At 41.0% G+C, this 25,531-nt stretch overlaps 1 long non-coding RNA gene across 1 annotated transcript in view; it reads left to right on the plus strand.

Moving 5' to 3' along the window:
* The window catches only part of LOC139763617 (uncharacterized), a 31,375-nt gene that overhangs the window by 2,750 nt on the left and 3,094 nt on the right, over positions 1–25,531 (plus strand). Inside the window, exon 2 of the long non-coding RNA XR_011716196.1 lies at positions 8,925–9,019. This is a non-coding gene — a long non-coding RNA (uncharacterized lncRNA). The remainder of the gene's footprint in view (positions 1–8,924; positions 9,020–25,531) is intronic.

The following is a 25,531-nucleotide window of genomic DNA, read 5'->3' on the forward strand; positions in this document are numbered from 1 at the left end:
TATAACATATTCAAATTAATTTGCAAGCAAAGTGGAGCTGTATAACAAGATAAATTGCCTGTAGGGTCTTAGAATGGCTAATTTCCAATATTATTGATGAAATGGTTTCATGTATTGTAAATTGTAATATTTGAAAGGTAAACAAAGTTACATATAACTGAATTCAGGTCATGGAAATATTTTGCTTGAGTTCAGATGTCCTGCTTAAAGGGATCTGTCCCACACAGGCTCAGATCATATTTCTATAGGCACCTGAACTCACTGTTTACCTCTCAAACCTAACAGTGATTGGTACCATGCATTGGAGTAGCTACATCTTTTAATTAACAGTGAAATTTAACTATTAATCCTTTCACATTATTGCATGCTGCAGAGACCTCACCTGTTTGCTGGCTGATGATGCTGATAGCATCTGTAGAAATTTAACCCTGTTTGCTGGCCAATGACACATGCTGCATTTTATGCACACAGTGTTTTATTTCATAATTACCAAAAGATTTTGCAGCCCTAAGGCAGCTACTGATGCATGGTTAGTCACTAAGGGGTAAACACACAGCAGCATCCCCTCTTCCTTCTGGGTCATCTTCATACCATCTTGTGGAGGAGCTTTCATCACTTCATCCTGAGCATCATTCATCAACTTCTAGCTGTAATCAACCTCAGTAGGTTTGACAAATATCTGGGGTTAGTTTGAGTTTTATGAAAACATAATTTGTTTCAGATGTGTAGAAATAGATAGCAGTGACATGTAAACCATGCATTGTGTTTTGTTTTTGAAGTGAAGTAAAAAAAGATACCCTCTTTGCTTATTTTCTGGTGAATTATGTATAAAGACAGAAGTGACAGAGTGACAACACTGACAAAGGAAATGTTTTGAGTCCTGCCTTTGGTGTGAGATACTTTGTTTGCTTCCCTTGTCTCTATGAGCAAATTATTTGAGATCTATCAAGATGGACAGACAGCAATGGCTGAAATGCATTGTTCTTTGATTTAGTATAGGGGTGAGGTGGGAGACACAAGATTCTTATTTGCTTTTTACCAGTAAATAGATAAACTTTTAGAATCAAGTATGAACATGATATAATTCTGTGATACTGCTGGGAAAATTTTCAATCACTGTAGGAAATATATTAGGGCTAATTCATTCAGGAAGTAGATAGACTATTTTACAAGACAAAATAATCCTATACATGTTGTGGGAAAAAATGGTAACATCATGTGTGCATTGTTAAAAAGAAGCACAGGGTTGCAGCTGTGTTACTCAGCCATGACCACAAGGGGGATTTTGGAGGTCTGAGGACCTTAGAAACACAGCTTGCAAAATGGTTTAATAGAATCCACATCTCGTCTGTAGCATTCAGAGAGGTAAGATGTCTTTTGTCATTTTATTTATTGGTATTTTACAGTACTATTATCTAACTCCACAGTACCACTGTCCCTCAACCGTACCACTAAAATGTTATTTGACAATGAAAAAGAAGTGAAAATGAAAATCTTGTGTGTTCTTAAATCTTTCCATAAAAGTAAACCAAAGTATGAACCTAGAAAATGCAGGTCTTCTTTCTGATACTTTACCCTAGCTTTAGGGTCCTCATAATACTCTTATGGAATAAGTTTTTGGTATAAGAATATTGGTATCCCTAAGCAACATAATCCAAGTGGTTAGAATAAGTTGTGTAGTGCTTACCATTAGTCAGTAGGAATTATGGTGACACATCATTGGGATTGAGATTGAAATGGTATGAGAATATATATAGGGGATCAATAAACTACTAATATAGACAATTTCAAGAGTTGATTGGGCATGCTACAGTATTACAGGTGTATTCCACTGATTGTGCTGAAATTTTTTTGGAATTTAGTGGTTTTTGTTGTTTAGGAAAACACTAAGAATAAGAAATCAAGACTGTCTTTTCATTTGCACCAAAATTCTTATCATTAATGATAATTAACTTGATAGTGAGGAGGGTTATAAAGGAGGGAAAATATGGGGTAAGAGTATAATGCAAATTATACCAGGATAAAGAAAAATAATTTGTTAGAAAACACACATGCAAGTTCAAGCTCTGGTATCTTTATTCAATTATGGAATCATTAGTTGGCTTCTCTATAAGGAAATAGAATGTGTTTTTGGACTGTCGCCATATTTATCCATAATGAGGAGGGCTATGAAAGAGAGGATGGATATATGTTATTAAGCAATAATATGTAAAATACCAAAGAATGTAAAAATTAAAATGTAACTTGCTTGTATGAATGCTAGATATGATGTATGGGTTCTAGTTGTGGGTAATTTTCCTTTTTATTGAGGAGATATTACTGCACTCGATGTAAACATTGAGTTCAAATGTCTATTGATATATCAGAATCTGACCCAGTGTTTGCAGGCCACAGGAGAGATGCCTTGGCATTGTAGTCATTTGCTTGGGTTTTGTGCTCTTTCAAAGCAGTTCACAATTGACTATCCTGAGAATGGTTTACAAATATATCCATTTTGTTGAGATGCTTTGAGATGCTATGAAACTTTATTCAGTTTGTACATCAGTTCCCTAACATAGTAATTCAGTCCTTTTTTGCTATAGACATTTGAACTCTTCCAACATATTCACTAGACTTGGATTTGGTTGTGTTTACCTTTCATATGTTACAGTGTGCCTCTTTAATAAAAAAGTGAAATTAGCCACTGCTGAACCCCACAAGCAAGTTACGTTTTTTTTTTAACTTTAACTAATTTGTAAATAGATTTTACAATTTGAACAAGGTTTATAGAATCAGAACAAAGCACAGGGTGGATCTGTATTATAGCCATCTGCAGGATAGTCTTTTGCTAAAGTCCACTTTGTTACATTTGCAAGATACTTTAGGATATTGTAGGTGTCTCCTGTTTGAATTGATAGATTTTGACAGGAGCGTTACCAATCAATGTGTTACTCTCAGCACTAGTTGGTTTTACCCCACGATTTTCTTGAATTCAATGCCCAGCTCACTTTTTGAGGACTTTACCTCATGGGAGTTGGAGGTGTTATGGGTGAAAACACAACCTGTTTATCAATTTTACAGTGTGTAAGGACCATTTTTATCAGAATCTGTCTAGGAAAACTTTTCTCTTATTTTGGAGTGTTAAAGATGAAATTAGTGGCCTAGTTTGGCTAATTTCCTTCATTTCAGAGCAGATGTACCTTTGTTTTGTATCCAGTGGATGGCACCATGGCACCAAGACATAGACAGAGACAGGAATAATTTAACTGAGTTTTTCTGGAAACTTAAAGGGGTTGACATATTTAAAATATGTTGTAGGATGGATGTATGTGGGAATGGCAAATAGTAGCTTGGCTGCCTTGGCTATTGCTTGTTTATTTACATTCATCAGCAGTTGATTTAGGTCATAATCATTGATATGTTAGGCATATTTTGCTAGGATATTGAATATCAAAAGAGATCTCAGCTTAAAGATGTCTTGTCCAATGCTAGGTAGGCACAGGAAAATTTTTGCTCTCCTCAGTACAGTACCCCTGTAGTCACCATTTCAATTGCAAGGCTGTTGACTTACTGTTCATGTGTTACACAGTGACCCCATGTAAAATATGTCGATTGCTGGATGATCTAAGTCATATGGAGGAATAGTTATGTATCAGTTTGTGAGTACAGTTAAGAAGAATGGCATGAGAATAGTAAAGAAATGAGTGACTTGGTGATATTAGGTGGATAACATAAGGTGGGAAGCCTGTACAGGTGTCATTACTGACCTCGCACTTGTGGAGAAATTTTGAATTAAATGTGATACTAGGTGGATAACATAAGGTGGAAAGCCTGTACAGGTGTCATTATTGACATCGCACATGTGGAAAAGGTTTTGTATTAACTGTGCTTAATTTTTTCTTATTTAATCTTTGGTTTGGTGGAAGGCTTTGGTGACAGGTAAAGAGCCAAAATATTTCTTAAGAAAAAAAAACACCTTCGATATCCTTCCCACATGCTATATAAAAGGTACTTTTTTTTTTTTTCGCTGTCTCCCGCGTTTGCGAGGTAGCGCAAGGAAACAGACGAAAGAAATGGCCCAACCCACCCCAATACACATGTATATACATACGTCCACACACGCAAATATACATACCTACACAGCTTTCCATGGTTTACCCCAGACGCTTCACATGCCCTGATTCAATCCACTGGCAGCACGTCAACCCCGGTATACCACATCGATCCAGTTCACTCTATTCCTTGCCCTCCTTTCACCCTCCTGTATGTTCAGGCCCCGATCACACAAAATCTTTTTCACTCCATCTTTCCACCTCCAATTTGGTCTCCCACTTCTCCTCGTTCCCTCCATCTCCGACACATATATCCTCTTGGTCAATCATTCCTCACTCATTCTCTCCATGTGCCCAAACCATTTCAAAACACCCTCTTCTGCTCTCTCAACCACGCTCTTTTTATTTCCACACATCTCTCTTACGCTTACGTTACTTACTCGATCAAACCACCTCATACCACACATTGTCCTCAAACATCTCATTTCCAGCACATCCATCCTCCTGCGCACAACTCTATCCATAGCCCACGCCTCGCAACCATACAACATTGTTGGAACCACTATTCCTTCAAACATACCCATTTTTGCTTTCCGAGATAATGTTCTCGACTTCCACACATTCTTCAAGGCTCCCAGGATTTTCGCCCCCTCCCCCACCCTATGATCCACTTCCGCTTCCATGGTTCCATCCGCTGCCAGATCCACTCCCAGATATCTAAAACACTTTACTTCCTCCAGTTTTTCTCCATTCAAACTTACCTCCCAATTGCCTTGACCCTCAACCCTACTGTACCTAATAACCTTGCTCTTATTCACATTTACTCTTAACTTTCTTCTTTCACACACTTTACCAAACTCAGTCACCAGCTTCTGCAGTTTCTCACATGAATCAGCCACCAGCGCTGTATCATCAGCGAACAACAACTGACTCACTTCCCAAGCTCTCTCATCCACAACAGACTCCATACTTGCCCCTCTTTCCAAAACTCTTGCATTCACCTCCCTAACAACCCCATCCATAAACAAATTAAACAACCATGGAGACATCACACACCCCTGCCGCAAACCTACATTCACTGAGAACCAATCACTTTCCTCTCTTCCTACACGTACACATGCCTTACATCCTCGATAAAAAGGTACTTGTATTGCACAGTAATTATGGCAAAATTGGGATTTTGTCATACCCTGTTTCACTTTAATTGTTTTCTGTTGTATTTTTCTTAATATATACATAATCACTGCATGCATTAGGTAAGAATCATCTGAAGAGAGTTGTGCAGAATACTGATTGTTATGAAATGAAGGCTAGTGAAAGATACTGTACCTATTGGTAAGAATTCCATACCTTTTAGCTGTTTTGTTTTACAAAGTATTGTTCTAAGTACACAGATGATTACAAATTCAAGCATTAGGTTAGAAATGAAGAAAGTTAGTTGAAGCAATGTATGGAGAAGCAACTCACCATGTCATATTATGATTATGTGTTAAGAGTTTTGAAATAAACTTGATTGCTAATGATCGCAAAACAGTATGACTTCTCTCCATTTCACTTATTTATCCCATATTTACTGAATATGTGGATGGATATTAATTCAGGATTGGATGAGAACTTACTGAAGAAAACTGTATGGAAACAATATATGAAAAATGCAGTGTTTCGTATCATTTACTAATTATAAGTTGAATGTTTTAAACTCAAACCAATCCAAGCATTTGTGATATATGACAGTTCCAATTCTACCACCAAGTTTTTCTATCATTTTTGTAGAAAAGGGTGTAGAAGAGGGTGTTTTGAAATGGTTTGGTCACATGGAGAGAATGAGTGAGGAAAAATTGACCAAGAGGATATATGTGTCTTAGGTGGAGGGAACGAGAATTGGGAGACCAAATTGGAGGTGGAAAGATGGAGTGAAAAAGATTTTAAGTGATCGGGGCCTGAACATGCAGGAGGGTGAAAGGCAGGCAAGGAATAGAGTGAATTGGATCGATGTTGTATACTGGGGTCGACGTGCTGTCAATGGATTGAATCAGGGCATGTGAAGCGTCTTGGGTAAACCATGGAAAGTTCTGTGGGGCCTGGATGTGGAAAGGGAGCTGTGGTTTCGGGCATTATTACATGACAGCTAGAGACTGAGTGTGAACGAATGGGGCCTTTGTTGTCTTTTACTAGCGTTACCTCGCACACATGAAGGGGGAGGGGGATGTTATTCCATGTGTGGTGAGGTGGCGATGGGAATAAATAAAGGCAGACAGTATGAATTATGTACATGTGTATATATGTATATGTCTGTGTGTGTATATATATGTGTACATTGAGATGTATAGGTATGTATATTTGCTTGTGTGGACGTGTATGTATATACATGTGTATGTGGGTGGGTTGGGCCATTTCTTTCGTCTGTTTCCTTGCGCTACTGCACAAATGCGGGAGACAGCAACAAAGCAAAATTAAATGAATAAATAGATAATTTATTTATTTATTTTGCTTTGTAGCTGTCTCCCGCGTTTGCGAGGTAGCGCAAGGAAACAGACAAAAGAAATGGCCCAACCACCCCCATACACATGTATATACATACACGTCCACACACGCAAATATACATACCTATACATATCAATGTACACATATATATATACACACACAGACACATACATATATACCCATGCATACAATTCACACTGTCTACCTTTATTCATTCCCATCGCCACCTCGCCACACTTGGCTACTTTTTTTCAATATTTCTGTGATTTTTTAGAATTTGAGGGGACTTTGAGGGCAGTAATTGGTGTTTTACTAAGGGGAATCTTTCCTGAATTTTGTATTAACTTTGAAAACAATGAACTTCACACATTTGAATTTCACACAATTTCTTAGTTCCTATTGTATGAAATATCATGACATCAGCTTAGTCTTTGTTCAAGAAGTGTCCTTGCTGAAATATGGGACAAAATCCATTACATATCTTAAACACAAAGCATCTTTTAGGGGTTAAGAAGCATGGAGGCTATACCATTCATAGTGATTCTTACACTAGACAACACCACTAACATTGATCTTAGGAACAAAAATTTTTGACCCAAAGGGATTGCCATATTCTCTGGTGAGACAATATGGAGTGTAAGGTTAAGGAAAAACACGTAAGAAACTCTACTAAAAGCCAGTAAGGCCTCTCTTTACTAAAGTATGAGACTTCATGTGATTACCTGGCCTCAGAATTAGCAGGTGGAGAGGTTACATTTTCCTTTTTTGAAAAAACACTTGGACAAAGAAAAAGAAAAAACTTCGTGGTTATGCGCAGAAGAGTCCCACATCCAAGGCAGGGTCCTTTCCTTGCACCATGATTTTGCTGTTGTGTGCTTTCCTCAAATCCCCCAGTGATAACTTAGGTACTGGGACATCATACTTTAACATGATCTTCATGGTGAAAGCAAAGGTTTTGTCATCTGGAATTAAGGAAGGTCTGTGGCTCCAATCCTCTTGGTGAAGGCAAGGTCAAATCTTCTGGAACTGATGAAGGTCAGTAGCTTCTCATACTTTGAGGACATGTCAGGATTATCAAAAGTGACTTCTGAGGAAAAGTGTGTCCTGGAAGTCTGAAAAGGAGCTCTTTTTTTTTTTTTCTTACATTAGCTTGTGTATGCCAGAAATATCACCAAGAAAAACTGAGATCACAAGATGAACATCTATGAGAGCTTGATACCAGGTGAATAAGCACTTGACAGTCACTCGTGTCTCATAATACACTTTCATATTCACCCATATTCATCTGGAGCTTACTTCTTTACACTCTTTAATACATTCCTATAACTACTCCTGCAGAAGTGCCACCCTCACATTTGCTGTAACCCTGACACTAACCTCAGACTTTATGTCAAAGATGTCTTCAAACATTTTAGTGCCCCTTCCACTTGAGCTTAGTTTCACTCAGAGCCAGAATCCAGGTTCACCTCCTTAAACATGCTACTAGTCTGTCCCTCCTGATCTTGGTTAAGTCCCTGCACATTCAGACACCCCTGCCTCAGCTTCAGAGGAGGATCACACCTTGCTTGGCTCCTTCAGTTCCCTGGTAAGAGGGTCAGCTGATCACTTCTTGTTGGAGGCAAAGGAGAGAGTTTGTTGAGTCTGTAGGAGAAAAGGAAACAGTGGATGGGAAGAGAATGGTGAAAGTGAATGACCCTGGAAAAGGCTTGTTTTAGGAGATAGCAAGAACGATTTGGTGAATAGTTGCAGAAGGTGAGAGTAAACAGAGCTAGGGAAGTGGCCAAGGAATGGAAGGAATTGAGGGAAATAGAGCTTACATTTGCTGGAGAAGTAAGTGTGTGGAATGTGAGATGCGGACTTATGAGAAAGTGTAGTGAGTGGTGTGATAAGGAATTAAGTTGCAAGTGAGTGAAAAGAGAGGTGTATGGATATTACCTGCAGGAAAGGAGTGCAAATATTTAGATGTAGATGAGGATACAGAAATAGGCCAAGAGGAGAATGTATAGGTTAAAAGAGAGGACAATTGAGAGTTGGGTTGAGAGATCATTGGCAAACATCAGGGAAAATAAAAAAAATATTTTGGAAGAAGGGGAATAGTATGAGAATAAGAGAACAAATAGGAGCATCAGTGAGGGAAGCAGATGGGGAAGTAGCAACAGGCAATGAAGAGGTGATGAGATTGATTTATTATTTTTAAGGACTTTTGATTGTGTTATCCCAAGACAAACACTTATCACTGGGCAGATACCACTCAATGGTAACTTGGAGATGGTTGAAAGATGTTTTACCTTTTATTTTCTACTTGGACATTATGAATATTGATATGTTCATTTCTGCTCTCATGTTGATATTTCATTGTACAGTGATGAAAATACTGTCCTATTTAATGAAACAATTTTGTTTTTTCAGACATTGAGTGGCCTTACATTTCTGTTGGTTGCTCTCACATCAACATACTCATACGTGTTATGAGCTGATGCATACTGATATGCCACCACATTTTGGTATGTAATGAACTTACGGTATATTTCTTTGAATTTTTCATGTTTTAGCTTTGCATTTTCATTTTTGCCCAAATCTTAGTAAAAGGTTACAAGAGTAATGGTGGACAGCCTATGACAGGGTGGTTTTAGTTGCATTAAGAATGGTTGTAACAGTCATAAACAGGAACAAAATTTGCAGAGCTATGGGAGTTTAAGTTTACTTTGATAGTACATTATCTTAAAGCTTTGTGGATATAACTGACTTACCTTTTTATAAAACCTCATGATATGCTTTCAAATTACACCCATTTTTCGCTTCATACAGGATCACTATATGTGATTTTACTATTCTGTAAGAGACATACTTCTACCAGTCCCTCTTGTTATGTGGTCAAACTTTGCTATTATGCAGGTAAGTGTGGTAGAAAGTGTGCCAAAAGTAAGTGTGAATGAATGTGGCCTTTTTTGTCTGGTCTCCTGGCACTGCCTTACTGAAGCAGTGGGTAGTGAAGCTGTTTCCTGTGGGGCAGGGTATACCCAGAAATGGATGAAGGCAAGCAAGTATGAATATGTACTTGTGTATATATGTATATGTTCGTGTATGCATATGAATATGTATGTATATGTGAATATCAATATGTATCCCTGGGGATAGGGGAGAAATAATACTTCCCACGTATTCCCACATGTCATAGAAGGCAAATGTAAGGAGAGGGAGCAAGGGGCTAGAAATCCTCCCATCCAATTTCTTTTTTTTTTTTTTTTTCAACTTTTTCAAAAAAAGGAACAAAAAAGGGGCCAAGTAATATTCCCTCTAAGGCTCAGTCCTCTTCTTAATGCTACTTCACCAATGAGGGAAATGACGAACATGTATGAAATAAAATTGTATATGTGTGTGTATGGAAAAGAGACTTGTGTGAGGAAGTACCAGGAGAGATTGAGCGCAGAATGGAAAAAGGTGAGAGCAAATGATGCAAGGGGAGTGGGGGAGGAATGGGATGTATTTAGGCAAGCAGTGATGGCGTGTGCAAAAGATGCCTGAGGCATGAGAAAGACGGAAGGTGGGCAGATTAGAAAGGGTAGTGAGTGATGGGATGAAGAAGTAAGATTGTTACTGAAAGAGAAGAGAGAGGCATTCAGATAATTTTTGCAGGGAAATAGAGCAAATGATGAGGATATGTTTAAAAGAAAGAGGCAAGAGATGAAGAAGAGGGCAAATGAGAGTTGGCGTGAGAGAGTATCATTCAATTTTAGGAGAATAAAAAGATGTTTTGGAAGGAGGTGAATAAAGTGCATAAGACAAGAACAAATGGGAACATCGGTGAAGGGGGCAAATGGGGAGGTAATAACAAGTAGTGGGGAAGTGTGAGGGAGTGAGTATTTTGAAGGTTTGTTGAATGTGTTTGATGATAGAGTGACAGATATAGGGTGTTTTGGTCAAGGTGGTGTTCAAAGTGAAAGGGTCATGGAGAATGATTTGGTAAACAGAGAAGAGGTAGTGAAAGCTTTGCGGAAGTAAAAGCTTGCAAGGCAGCGGGTTTGGATGGTACTGCTGTGGAATTTATTAAAAAAGGGGGTGACTCTGTAGTTGACTGCGTTTGTGAGGATATTCAGTGTATGTATGGTTCATGGTGAAGTGCCTGAGGATTGGTGGAATGTGTGCACAGTTCCATTGTACAAAGGCAAAGGGGATAAAGGTGAGTGTTCAAATTACAGAGGTATGTGGGAGGGTATTGATTGAATGGGTAAAGGTATGTACAGAGCATCAGATTGGGGAAGAGCATTATGGTTTCAGAACTGGTAGAGGATGTGTGGATCAGGTGTTTGCTTTGAAGAATGTATGTGAGAAATACTTAGAAAAACAGATGACTTTGTATGTAGCATTTATGGATCTGGAGAAGGCATATGATAGAGTTGATAGAGATGCTCTTTGGAAGGTATTAAGAGCATATGATGTGGGAGGTAAGTTGCTAGAAGCAGTGAAAAGTTTTCATTCAGGATGTAAGGCATGTGTATGAGTAGGAAGAGAGGAAAGTGATTGGTTCCCAGTGAGATGAATTGCGGTAGGGGTGCGTGATGTCTCCATGGTTGTTTAATTTGTTTATGGATGGGGTTGTTATGGAGGTGAATGTAAGAGTTTTTGAGAGAGGGGCAAGTATGCAGTCTGTTGTGGATGAGAGGGCTAGGGATGTGAGTCAGTTGTTTGCTGATACAGTGCTGGTGGCTGATTCGGGTGAGAAACTGCAGAAGTTGATGGCTGAGTTTAGTGAGTTAAGTAAAGTGTGTGAAAGAAGAAAGATGAGAGTAAATGTGAATAAGAGCAAGGTTATTAGGTACAGTAGGGTGGAGGAGGGACAAGTAAACTGGGAGGTAAGTTTGAATGTAGAAAAACTGGAGAAAGTGAAGTGCTTTAGATATCTGGGAGTGGATTTGGCAGCGGAGGAACCATGAAAGGCGAGAACATCATCCTGGAGAGCAAAAGATGGGTATGGTTAAAGGAATAGTGATTCCAACAATGTTATATGGTTGTGAGGCATGGGCTATAGATAGGGTTGTGCAGAGGAGGGTGGATGTGCTGGAAATGAGATGTTTGAGGACAATATGTGGTGTGAGGTGGTTTGATCGAGTAAGTAATGAAAGGGTATGAGAGATGTGTGGTAATAAAAAGAGTGTGGTTGAGAGAGTAGAAGAGGGTGTATTGAAATGATTTGGTCACTTGGAGAGAATGAGTGAGGAAAGATTGACAAAGAGGATATATGTGTCAAAGGGGGAGGGAACGAGAAGTGGGAGACCAAACTAGAGGTGGAAGGATGGAATGAAAAGGATTTTGAGTGATCTGGGCCTGAACATACTGGAGGGTGAAAGGTGTACAAGGAATAGAGTGAATTGGAACGATGTGGTATACCGGAGTCAACTTGCTGTCAATGAATTGAACCAGGGCATTTGAAGCGTCTGGGGTAATCCATGGAAAGTTTCTGGAGCCTGGATGTGGAAAGGGAGCTGTGGTTTTGGTGCATTACACATGACAGCTAGAGACTGAGTGTGAACGATTGTGGCCTTTGTTGTCTTTTCCTAGCACTACCTCGCACACATGCACGGGGAGGGGGGGGTGCCGTTTATGGGTGGCGGTGGGAATGGATGAAGGCAGCATGTATGAATATGTACATGTATATATATGTATATGTTGAAACGTATAGGTATGTATATGCACGTGTGTGGGCTTTTATGTATATATGTGCATGTGTGCGCGTTTATGTGTGTATATATATATTTTCTTTTCTTTCATACTATTCGCCATTTCCCGCATTAGCGAGGTAGCGTTAAGAACAGAGGACTGGGCCTTAGAGGGAATATCCTCACCTGACCCCCTTCTCTGTTCCTTCTTTTGGAAAATTAAAAAAAAAAACGAGAGGGGAGGATTTCCAGCCACCCGCTCTCTCCCCTTTTAGTCGCCTTCTACGACACGCAGGGAATACGTGGGAAGTATTCTTTCTCCCCTATCCCCATATATATATATATATATATATATATATATATATATATATATATATATATATATATATATATATATATACATATATATATGTATGTATATGTGAGTGGGCTGGGCCATTCTTTCGTCTGTTTCCTTGAGCTACCTTGCTAACGCGGGAGACAGCGACAAAGTATAATAATGATAGATAGAATATATATCATTACTGGTGATACAGCGCTGGTGGCTGATTCGTTAGAGAAACTGCAGAAGTTGGTGACTGAGTTTGGTAAAGTGTGTGAAAGGAGAAAGCTGAGAGTAAATGCGAATAAGAGCAAGGTTATTAGGTTCAGTAGGGTTGAGGGACATGTTAATTGGGAGGTAATTTTGAATGGACAAAAATGGGAGGAAATGAAGTGTTTTAGATATCTGGAAGTGGATATAGCAGGGGATGGAAACATGGGAGCAGAACTGAGTCATGGGGTGGGGGAGTGTGCGAAGGTTCTGGGAGCGTTGAAGAATGTGTGGAATTCGAGAACGTTATCTTGGAGAGCAAAAATGGGTATGTTTGAAGGAATAGTGGTTCTAACAATGTTATATGGTTATGAGGCATGGGCTATAGATTGGGTGGATGTGTTGGAAATGAGATGTTTGAGGACAATATGTGATGTGAGGTGGTTTGATCGTGTAAGTATTGAAAGGGTAAGAGAGATATGTGATAATAAAAAAGTGTGGTTGAGAGAACAGAAGAGGGTGTATTGAAATGATTTGGTCACATGGAGAGAATGAGTGAAGAAAGATTGACAAAGAGGATATATGTGTCAGAGGTGGAAGGAACGAGAAGTGGGAGACCAAATTAGAGGTGGAAGGATGGGGTGAAAAGGATTTTGAGCGATCTGGGCCTAAACATACAGGAGGGTGAAAGGCATGCAAAGAATAGAGTGAATTGGAATGATGTGGTATACTGAGGTTGACATGCTGTCAGTGGATTGAACCAGGGCTTGTGAAGCATCTGGCATAAACCATGGAAAGTTTTGTGGGGCTTGGATGTGGAAAGAGAGCTGTGGTTTTGGTGCATTACACATGACGGGTAGAGACTGAGTGTGAACGAATGTGGCCTTTGTTGTCTTTTCTTTGTGCCACCTTGCACACACGCAGGGGGAGGGGGGTGCCATTTCATGTGTGGCAATGGGAATGGATGAAGGCAGCAAGTATGAATATATACATACGTGTGTATATATGTATATGTCTGTGTATCTATGTGTATGTATACGTTGAAATGTATATGTATATATATGTGCGTGTGTGGGCATTTATATATATACATGTGTATGTGGGTGGGTTGGGCCATTCTTTTGTCTTTCCTTGCGCTACCTCACTAACGCGGGAGACAGCGACAAAGTATAATGAATGAAAATAAACCTGATATATGTTTGAGGACAATATGTGGTGTGAGGTTTTCTGAATATCCTCACTAACCAGTCATCAACACAGTCACCCCCATTTTAATAAATTCCACTGCAATACCATCCAAACCCGCCGCCTTACCAGCTTTCATCTTCTGCAAGGCTTTCACTACCTCTTCTCTGTTTACCAATCCTTTCTCCCTAACCCTCTCACTTGGCACACCACCTCGACCAAAACACCCTATATCTGCCACTGTATCCTCTAATACATTCAACAAACTTCAAAATGATCCCCCCATCTGCTGACATCACCACTACTTGTTATTACTTCCCCATTAGCCCCCTTCACTGATGTTCCCATTTGTTCTCTTGTCTTACACACCTTATTTACCTCCTTACAAAACATCTTTTCATTCTCCCTGAAATTTAGTGATACTCTCTTACCCCAACTCTCATTTGCCCTCTTTTTCACCTATTGCACCTTTCTCTTCACCTTCTGCCTCTTTCTTTTACACATCTCCCATTTATTTGCACTATTTCCCTGGAAAAATTTTCCAAATACCCCAGATGCTTCACATGCCCTGGTTCAATCCATTGACAGCACGATGACCCTAGTATACCACATCGTTCCAGTTCACTCTATTCCTTGCATGCCTTTCACCCTCCTGCATATTCAGGCCCCGATCACTCAAAATCTTTTTCACTCCATCTTTCCACCTCCAGTTTGGTCTCCCACTTCTCCTCGTTCCCTCCACCTCTGACACATGTATCCTCTTTGTCAATCTTTCCTCGCTCATTCTCTCCATGTGACCAAACCATTTCAAAACACCCTCTTCTGCTTTCTCAACCACACTCTTTTTATTACCTCACATCTCTCTTACCCTTTCGTTACTTACTCGATCAAACCATCTCACACCACATATTGTCCTCAAACATCTCATTTCCAGCACAATCACCCTCTTCTATACAACTCTATCTATAGCCCATGCCTCGCAACCATATAACATTGTTGGAACCACTATTCCTTCAAACATACCCATTTTTGCTTTCCAAGATAACGCTCTTGCCTTCCATACATTTTTCAACACTCCCAAACTTTCACCCCCTCCCCCACCCTATGATTCACTTTCACTTCCATGGTTCCATCCGCTGCCAAATCCACTCCCAGATATTTAAAACTCTTCACTTCCTCCAGTTTTTCTCCATTCAAACTTACCTCCCAATTGACGTGTCCCTCAACCCTACTGTACCTAATAACCTTGCTCTTATTCACCTTTACTCTCAGCTTTCTTCTTTCACACACTTTACCAAACTGTCACCAGCTTCTGTAGTTTCTAACCCGAATCAGCCACCAGCGCTGTATCATCAGCGAACAACAACTAACTCACTTTCCAAGCTCTCATCCACAACAGACTGCATACTTGCCCCTCTTCCCAAAACTCTTGCATTCACCTCCCTAACAACCCCATCCATAAATGAATTAAACAACCATGGAGACATCACACACCCCTGCCACAAACGAACATTCACTGAGAATCAATCACTTTCCTCTCTTCCTACTCATAGACATTCCTTACAGCCTCGATAAAAATTTTTCACTGCTTCTAACAACTTGCCTCCCACACCATATATTCTTAATACCTTCCACAGAGCATCTCTATCAACTCTATCATATGCCTTCTCCTGATCCATAAATGCTACATACAAATCCATTTGCTTTTCTAAGTATTTCTCAATTACATTCTTCAAAGGAAACACCTGATCCACACATCCTCTACCACTTCTGAAACCACATTGCTCTTCCTCAATCTGATGCTCTGTACATGCCTTCACCCTCACAATCAATACCCTCCCATATAATTTACCAGGAATACTCAACAAACTTATACCTCTGTATTTGAGCACTCACCCTTATCCCCTTTGCCTTTGTACAGTGGTACTATGCAAGCATTCCGCCAATCCTCAGGCATCTCACCATGACTCATACATACATTAAATAACCTTAACAACCAGTCAACAACACAGTCACCCCCTTTTTGATAAATTCCACTGCAATACCATCCAAACCTGCTGCCTTGCCGGCTTTCATCTTCTGCAAAGCTTTTACTACCTCTTTTCTGTTTACCACACCATTCTCCCTGACCCTCTCACTTTGCACACCACCTCGACCAAAGCACCCTATATGTGCCACTCTATCATCAAACACATTCAACTAACCTTCAAAATCCTCACTCCATCTTCTTCTCACGTCACCACTACTTGTTATCACCTCCTCATTTGCCCCCTTGACTGATGTTCCCATTTGTTCCCTTGTCTTACGCACTTTATTTACCTTCTTCTAGAACATCTTTTTATTCTCCCTAAAATTTAATGATATTCTATCACCCCAACTATCATTTGCCCTCTTTTTCACCTCTTGCACCTTTCTCTTGACCTCCTGCCTCTTTCTCTTATACATCTCCCAGTCATTTGCATTATTTCCCTGCAAAAGTCGTCCAAATGCCTCTCTCTTCTCTTTCACTAATAATCTCACTTCTTTATCCCACCACTCACTACCCTTTCTAATCTGCCCACCTTCCACACTTCTCATGCCACAAGCATCTTTTGCGCAAGCCATCACTGCTTCCCTAAATACATCCCATTCCTCCCCCACTCCCCTTACGTCCTTTGTTCTCACCTTTTTCCATTCTGTACTCAGTCTCTCTTGGTACTTCCTCACACAAGTCTCCTTTCCAAGGTCACTTACTCTCACCATTCTCTTCACCCCAACATTCTCTTTTCTTTTCGGAAAACTTTTGCAAATCTTCACCCTCGCCTCCAGAAGATAATGATCAGACATCCCTCCAGTTGCACCTCTCAGCACAGGTTAACATCCAAAAGTCTCTCGTTGCGCACCTATCAATTAACACTTAATCCATTAACGCTCTCTGGCCATCTCTCCTACTTACACACGTATACTTATGTATATCTCTCTTTTTAAACCAGGTATTCCCAGCCTCCAGTCCTTTTTCACTGCACAAGTCCACAAGCTCTTCACCATTTCCATTTACAACACTGAACACCCCATGTACACCAATTATTCCCTCAACTGCCACATTACTCACCTTTGCATTCAAATCACCCATCACTATAACCCAGTCTCGTGCATCAAAACTACTAACGCACTCACTCAGCTGCTCCCAAAACACTTGCCTCTCATGATCTTTCTTCTCATGCCCAGGTGCATATGCACCAATAATCACCCATCTCTCTCCATCTGCTTTCAGTTTTACCCATATCAATCTAGAGTTTACTTTCTTACACTGTATCATATACTCCCACCACTCCTGTTTCAGGAGTAATGCTACTCCTTCCCTTGCTCTTGTCCTCTTACCAACCCCTGACTTTACTCCCAAGACATTCCCAAACCACTCTTCCCCTTTATCCTTGAGCTTCGTTTCTCTCAGAGCCAAAACATCCAGGTTCCTTTCCTCAAACATACTACCTATCTCTCCTTTTTTCTCCTCTTGGTTACAGCCACACACATTTAGGCACCCCAATCTGAGCCTTTGAGGAGGATGAGCACTCCCCGTGTGACTCCTTCTGTTTCCCCCTTTTAGAAAGTTGAAATACAAGGAGGGGAGGGTTTCTAGCCTTCCGCTCCTGTCCCCCTTAGTCGCTTTCTACGACACGTGAGGAATGCGTGGGAAGTATTCTTTCTCCCCTATCCCCAGGGTGTTATTGTATATACATATATATGTGGGTGGGTTGGGCCGTTCCTTGTCTATTTCCTTGCGCTATCTCGCTAATGTGGGAGACGGCTGTTAAGTATATTGATAAAAGTGTGATAAATGTGTATATCAGTGGATGGGCCATTCTTCGTCTGTTTCCTGGTGCTACCTCGCTGACACAGGAAACAGCGATCAAGTACGATAAATGAAATAGAATATATGTATATTATCCTGGGGATTGGGGAGGAAGAATACTTTCCATGTATCCCCTGTGTGTTTTAGAAGGCAACTAAAGAGATGGGAGTAGGGGGCTGGAAGTTCTCCCCTCCAGTTTTAACTTTTATTTTATTGATATTTTCTTCTTGATGCCACCTTGCTAACATGGGAAATGGCAAATGTGTATGAAAATTTTTTTTTTACTTAATCGCTGTTTCCTGCATCAGTGAAGTAGTGTCAGAGGCATGGGCTATAGATAAGGTTGTGTAGAGGGGGATGGATGTGTAGGAAATGAAATGTTTGAGGACAATTTATGGTGTGAGGTGGTTTGATCAGTTAAGTAATGAGAGGGTAAGAGAGTTATGTGATAATAAAAAAGTGTGGTTGAGAGAACAGAAGAGGGTGTATTGAAATGATTTGGTCACATGGAGAGAATGAGTGAAGAAAGATTGACAAAGAGGATATATGTGTCAGAGGTGGAAGGAACGAGAAGTGGGAGACCAAATTAGAGGTGGAAGGATGGGGTGAAAAGGATTTTGAGCGATCTGGGCCTAAACATACAGGAGGGTGAAAGGCATGCAAAGAATAGAGTGAATTGGAATGATGTGGTATACTGAGGTTGACATGCTGTCAGTGGATTGAACCAGGGCTTGTGAAGCATCTGGCATAAACCATGGAAAGTTTGTGGGGCTTGGATGTGGAAAGAGAGCTGTGGTTTTGGTGCATTACACATGACGGGTAGAGACTGAGTGTGAACGAATGTGGCCTTTGTTGTCTTTTCTTTGTGCCACCTTGCACACACGCAGGGGAGGGGGGTGCCATTTCATGTGTGGCAATGGGAATGGATGAAGGCAGCAAGTATGAATATATACATACGTGTGTATATATGTATATGTCTGTGTATCTATGTGTATGTATACGTTGAAATGTATATGTATATATATGTGCGTGTGTGGGCATTTATATATATACATGTGTATGTGGGTGGGTTGGGCCATTCTTTTGTCTTTCCTTGCGCTACCTCACTAACGCGGGAGACAGCGACAAAGTATAATGAATGAAAATAAACCTGATATATGTTTGAGGACAATATGTGGTGTGAGGTTTTCTGAATATCCTCACTAACCAGTCATCAACACAGTCACCCCCATTTTAATAAATTCCACTGCAATACCATCCAAACCCGCCGCCTTACCAGCTTTCATCTTCTGCAAGGCTTTCACTACCTCTTCTCTGTTTACCAATCCTTTCTCCCTAACCCTCTCACTTGGCACACCACCTCGACCAAAACACCCTATATCTGCCACTGTATCCTCTAATACATTCAACAAACTTCAAAATGATCCCCCCATCTGCTGACATCACCACTACTTGTTATTACTTCCCCATTAGCCCCCTTCACTGATGTTCCCATTTGTTCTCTTGTCTTACACACCTTATTTACCTCCTTACAAAACATCTTTTCATTCTCCCTGAAATTTAGTGATACTCTCTTACCCCAACTCTCATTTGCCCTCTTTTTCACCTATTGCACCTTTCTCTTCACCTTCTGCCTCTTTCTTTTACACATCTCCCATTTATTTGCACTATTTCCCTGGAAAAATTTTCCAAATACCCCAGATGCTTCACATGCCCTGGTTCAATCCATTGACAGCACGATGACCCTAGTATACCACATCGTTCCAGTTCACTCTATTCCTTGCATGCCTTTCACCCTCCTGCATATTCAGGCCCGATCACTCAAAATCTTTTTCACTCCATCTTTCCACCTCCAGTTTGGTCTCCCACTTCTCCTCGTTCCCTCCACCTCTGACACATGTATCCTCTTTGTCAATCTTTCCTCGCTCATTCTCTCCATGTGACCAAACCATTTCAAAACACCCTCTTCTGCTTTCTCAACCACACTCTTTTTATTACCTCACATCTCTCTTACCCTTTCGTTACTTACTCGATCAAACCATCTCACACCACATATTGTCCTCAAACATCTCATTTCCAGCACAATCACCCTCTTCTATACAACTCTATCTATAGCCCATGCCTCGCAACCATATAACATTGTTGGAACCACTATTCCTTCAAACATACCCATTTTTGCTTTCCAAGATAACGCTCTTGCCTTCCATACATTTTTCAACACTCCCAAACTTTCACCCCCTCCCCCACCCTATGATTCACTTTCACTTCCATGGTTCCATCCGCTGCCAAATCCACTCCCAGATATTTAAAACTCTTCACTTCCTCCAGTTTTTCTCCATTCAAACTTACCTCCCAATTGACGTGTCCCTCAACCCTACTGTACCTAATAACCTTGCTCTTATTCACCTTTACTCTCAGCTTTCTTCTTTCACACACTTTACCAAACTGTCACCAGCTTCTGTAGTTTCTAACCCGAATCAGCCACCAGCGCTGTATCATCAGCGAACAACAACTAACTCACTTTCCAAGCTCTCATCCACAACAGACTGCATACTTGCCCCTCTTCCAAAACTCTTGCATTCACCTCCCTAACAACCCCATCCATAAATGAATTAAACAACCATGGAGACATCACACACCCCTGCCACAAACGAACATTCACTGAGAATCAATCACTTTCCTCTCTTCCTACTCATAGACATTCCTTACAGCCTCGATAAAAATTTTTCACTGCTTCTAACAACTTGCCTCCCACACCATATATTCTTAATACCTTCCACAGAGCATCTCTATCAACTCTATCATATGCCTTCTCCTGATCCATAAATGCTACATACAAATCCATTTGCTTTTCTAAGTATTTCTCAATTACATTCTTCAAAGGAAACACCTGATCCACACATCCTCTACCACTTCTGAAACCACATTGCTCTTCCTCAATCTGATGCTCTGTACATGCCTTCACCCTCACAATCAATACCCTCCCATATAATTTACCAGGAATACTCAACAAACTTATACCTCTGTATTTGAGCACTCACCCTTATCCCCTTTGCCTTTGTACAGTGGTACTATGCAAGCATTCCGCCAATCCTCAGGCATCTCACCATGACTCACACATACATTAAATAACCTTAACAACCAGTCAACAACACAGTCACCCCCTTTTTGATAAATTCCACTGCAATACCATCCAAACCTGCTGCCTTGCCGGCTTTCATCTTCTGCAAAGCTTTTACTACCTCTTTTCTGTTTACCACACCATTCTCCCTGACCCTCTCACTTTGCACACCACCTCGACCAAAGCACCCTATATGTGCCACTCTATCATCAAACACATTCAACTAACCTTCAAAATCCTCACTCCATCTTCTTCTCACATCACCCCTACTTGTTATCACCTCCTCATTTGCCCCCTTCACTGATGTTCCCATTTGTTCCCTTGTCTTACGCACTTTATTTACCTTCTTCTAGAACATCTTTTTATTCTCCCTAAAATTTAATGATATTCTATCACCCCAACTATCATTTGCCCTCTTTTTCACCTCTTGCACCTTTCTCTTGACCTCCTGCCTCTTTCTCTTATACATCTCCCAGTCATTTGCATTATTTCCCTGCAAAAGTCGTCCAAATGCCTCTCTCTTCTCTTTCACTAATAATCTCACTTCTTTATCCCACCACTCACTACCCTTTCTAATCTGCCCACCTTCCACACTTCTCATGCCACAAGCATCTTTTGCGCAAGCCATCACTGCTTCCCTAAATACATCCCATTCCTCCCCCACTCCCCTTACGTCCTTTGTTCTCACCTTTTTCCATTCTGTACTCAGTCTCTCTTGGTACTTCCTCACACAAGTCTCCTTTCCAAGGTCACTTACTCTCACCATTCTCTTCACCCCAACATTCTCTTTTCTTTTCGGAAAACTTTTGCAAATCTTCACCCTCGCCTCCAGAAGATAATGATCAGACATCCCTCCAGTTGCACCTCTCAGCTCAGGTTAACATCCAAAAGTCTCTCGTTGCGCACCTATCAATTAACACTTAATCCATTAACGCTCTCTGGCCATCTCTCCTACTTACACACGTATACTTATGTATATCTCTCTTTTTAAACCAGGTATTCCCAGCCTCCAGTCCTTTTTCACTGCACAAGTCCACAAGCTCTTCACCATTTCCATTTACAACACTGAACACCCCATGTACACCAATTATTCCCTCAACTGCCACATTACTCACCTTTGCATTCAAATCACCCATCACTATAACCCAGTCTCGTGCATCAAAACTACTAACGCACTCACTCAGCTGCTCCCAAAACACTTGCCTCTCATGATCTTTCTTCTCATGCCCAGGTGCATATGCACCAATAATCACCCATCTCTCTCCATCTGCTTTCAGTTTTACCCATATCAATCTAGAGTTTACTTTCTTACACTGTATCATATACTCCCACCACTCCTGTTTCAGGAGTAATGCTACTCCTTCCCTTGCTCTTGTCCTCTTACCAACCCCTGACTTTACTCCCAAGACATTCCCAAACCACTCTTCCCCTTTATCCTTGAGCTTCGTTTCTCTCAGAGCCAAAACATCCAGGTTCCTTTCCTCAAACATACTACTTATCTCTCCTTTTTTCTCCTCTTGGTTACAGCCACACACATTTAGGCACCCCAATCTGAGCCTTTGAGGAGGATGAGCACTCCCCGTGTGACTCCTTCTGTTTCCCCCTTTTAGAAAGTTGAAATACAAGGAGGGGAGGGTTTCTAGCCTTCCGCTCCTGTCCCCCTTAGTCGCTTTCTACGACACGTGAGGAATGCGTGGGAAGTATTCTTTCTCCCCTATCCCCAGGGTGTTATTGTATATACATATATATGTGGGTGGGTTGGGCCGTTCCTTGTCTATTTCCTTGCGCTATCTCGCTAATGTGGGAGACGGCTGTTAAGTATATTGATAAAAGTGTGATAAATGTGTATATCAGTGGATGGGCCATTCTTCGTCTGTTTCCTGGTGCTACCTCGCTGACACAGGAAACAGCGATCAAGTACGATAAATGAAATAGAATATATGTATATTATCCTGGGGATTGGGGAGGAAGAATACTTTCCATGTATCCCCTGTGTGTTTTAGAAGGCAACTAAAGAGATGGGAGTAGGGGGCTGGAAGTTCTCCCCTCCAGTTTTAACTTTTATTTTATTGATATTTTCTTCTTGATGCCACCTTGCTAACATGGGAAATGGCAAATGTGTATGAAAATTTTTTTTTTACTTAATCGCTGTTTCCTGCATCAGTGAAGTAGTGTCAGAGGCATGGGCTATAGATAAGGTTGTGTAGAGGGGGATGGATGTGTAGGAAATGAAATGTTTGAGGACAATTTATGGTGTGAGGTGGTTTGATCAGTTAAGTAATGAGAGGGTAAGAGAGTTGTATGGTAATTAAAAGAACGTGATTGAGAGAGCAGAAGAGGGTGTGTTGAAATGGCTTGGACACATGGTGAGAATGAGTAAGGAAAGATTGACAAAGAGGATATATGTGTCAAAGGTGGAGGGAAGAAGGACGAGCGGGAGACCAAATTGGAGATGGAAGGATGGAATGAAATTGAGCGATCTGGGCCTGAACATACAGAAGGGTGAAAGGCATGCAAGGAATAGAGTGAATTGGAACAATGTGGTATACCTGGGTCGATGTGCTTTCAGTGGATTGAACCTGGGCACGTGAAGTGTCTGGGGTAGACCTGGAAAGGTCTGTGGGGCCTGGATGTGGAAAGGGAGCAGTGGTTTCGATGCATTACACATGACAGCTAGAGACTGAGTGTGAATGAATGTGGCCTTTTTTTGTCTTTTCCTAGCGCTACCTTACTGTAGGTGGTGGTAGTGGTGGGATGGGGGTGCTATATCATGTGTGGTGGGGTGGTGATGAGAATGGATCAAGGCAGCAAGTATGAATATGTACAGGTGTATATTACGTATACATGTATAGGCATTTATGTGTATACATGTGTATGTGGGTGGGTTGGGCCATTCCTCATCTGTTTCCTTGCGCTACCTCACTGACGCGGGAACGGCAATTAAGTACGATGATGATGATAATAATTATAGATAAATATGATGATAATGATAGTAATGTGTTTGATGATAGAGTGGCAGATATAGGGTGTTTTGGTCGAAGTGGTGTGCAAAGTGAGAGGGTTAGGGAGAATGATTTGGTAAACAGAGAAGAGGTAGTAAAAGCTTTGCAGAAGATGAAAGCCGGCAAGGCAGCGGGTTTGGATGGTATTGCAGTGGAATTTATTAAAAAAGGGGGTGACTGTATCGCTGACTGGTTGGTGAGGTTATTTAATGTATGTATGATTCATGGTGAGGTGCCTGAGGATTGGCAGAATGCTTGCATAGTACCATTGTACAAAGGCAAAGGGGATAAAAGTGAGTGCTCAAATTACAGAGGTATAAGTTTGTTGAGTATTCCTGGGAAATTAAATGGGAGGGTATTGATTGAGAGGGTGAAGGCATGTACAGAGCATCAGATTGGGGAAGAGCAGTGTGGTTTCAGAAGTGGTAGAGGATGTGTGGATCAAGTGTTTGCTTTGAAGAATGTATGTGAGAAATACTTAGAAAAGCAAATGGATTTGTATGTAGCATTTGTGGATCTGGAGAAGGCATATGATAGAGTTGATAGAGATGCTCTGTGGAAGGTATTGAGAATATATGGTGTGGGAGGCAAGTTGTTAGAAGCAGTGAAAAGTTTTTATTGAGGATCTAAGGCATGTGTACGTGTAGGAAGAGAGGAAAGTGATTAGTTCTTAGTGATTGTTGGTTTGTGGCAGGGGTGTGTGATGTCTCCATGGTTGTTTAATTTGTTTATGGATGGGGTTAGGGAGGTGAATGCAAGAGTTTTGGAAAGAGGGGCAAGTATGCAGTCTGTTGTGGATGAGAGAGCTTGGGGAGTGAGTCAGTTGTTGTTCGCTGATGATACAGCGCTGGTGGCTGATTCATGTGAGAAACTGTCGAAGCTGGTGACTGAGTTTGGTAAAGTGTGTGAAAGAAGAAAGCTGGCAGTAAATGTGAATAAGAGCAAGGTTATTAGGTACAGTAGGGTTGAGGAACAAGTCAATTGGGAGGTAAGTTTGAATGGAGAAAAACTGGAGTAAGTGAAGTGTTTTAGATATCTGGGAGTGAATTTGGCAGCAGATAGAACCATGGAAGTGTAAGTGAATCATAGGGTGGGGGAGGGGGCGAAAGTTCTGAGAGCGTTGAAGAATGTGTGGAAGTCGAGAACATTATCTTGGAAAGCAAAAATGGGTATGTTTGAAGGAATAGTGGTTCCAACAATGTTATATGGTTGCGAGGCATGGGCTATAGATAGAGTTGTGTGGAGGAGGATGGGTGTGCTGGAAATGAGATGTTTGAGGACAATATGTGGTGCAAGGTGGTTTGATCGAGTAAGTAATGATAGGGTAAGAGAGATGTGTGGTAATAAAAAGAGTGTGGTTGAGAGAGCAGAATAGGGTGTTTTGAAATGGTTTGGTCACATGGAGAGAATGAGTGAGGAAAGATTGACAAAGAGGATATATGTGTCAGAGGTGGAGGGAACGAGAAGTGGGAGACCAAATTGGAGGTGGAAAGATGGAGTGAAAAAGATTTTGAGTGATCAGGGCCTGAACATCCCGGAGGGTGAAAGGCGTGCAAGGAATAGAGTGAATTGGAATGATGTGGTATACCGGGGTCGACATGCTGTTGATGGATTGAACCAAGGCATGTGAAGCATCTGGGGTAAACCATGAAAAGTTCTGTGGGGCCTGGATGTGGAAAGGGAGCTG

Source organism: Panulirus ornatus, chromosome 47 (genome assembly GCF_036320965.1).
Source record: "Panulirus ornatus isolate Po-2019 chromosome 47, ASM3632096v1, whole genome shotgun sequence".
In the NCBI taxonomy this organism is placed as follows: Eukaryota; Metazoa; Arthropoda; class Malacostraca; order Decapoda; family Palinuridae; genus Panulirus; species Panulirus ornatus.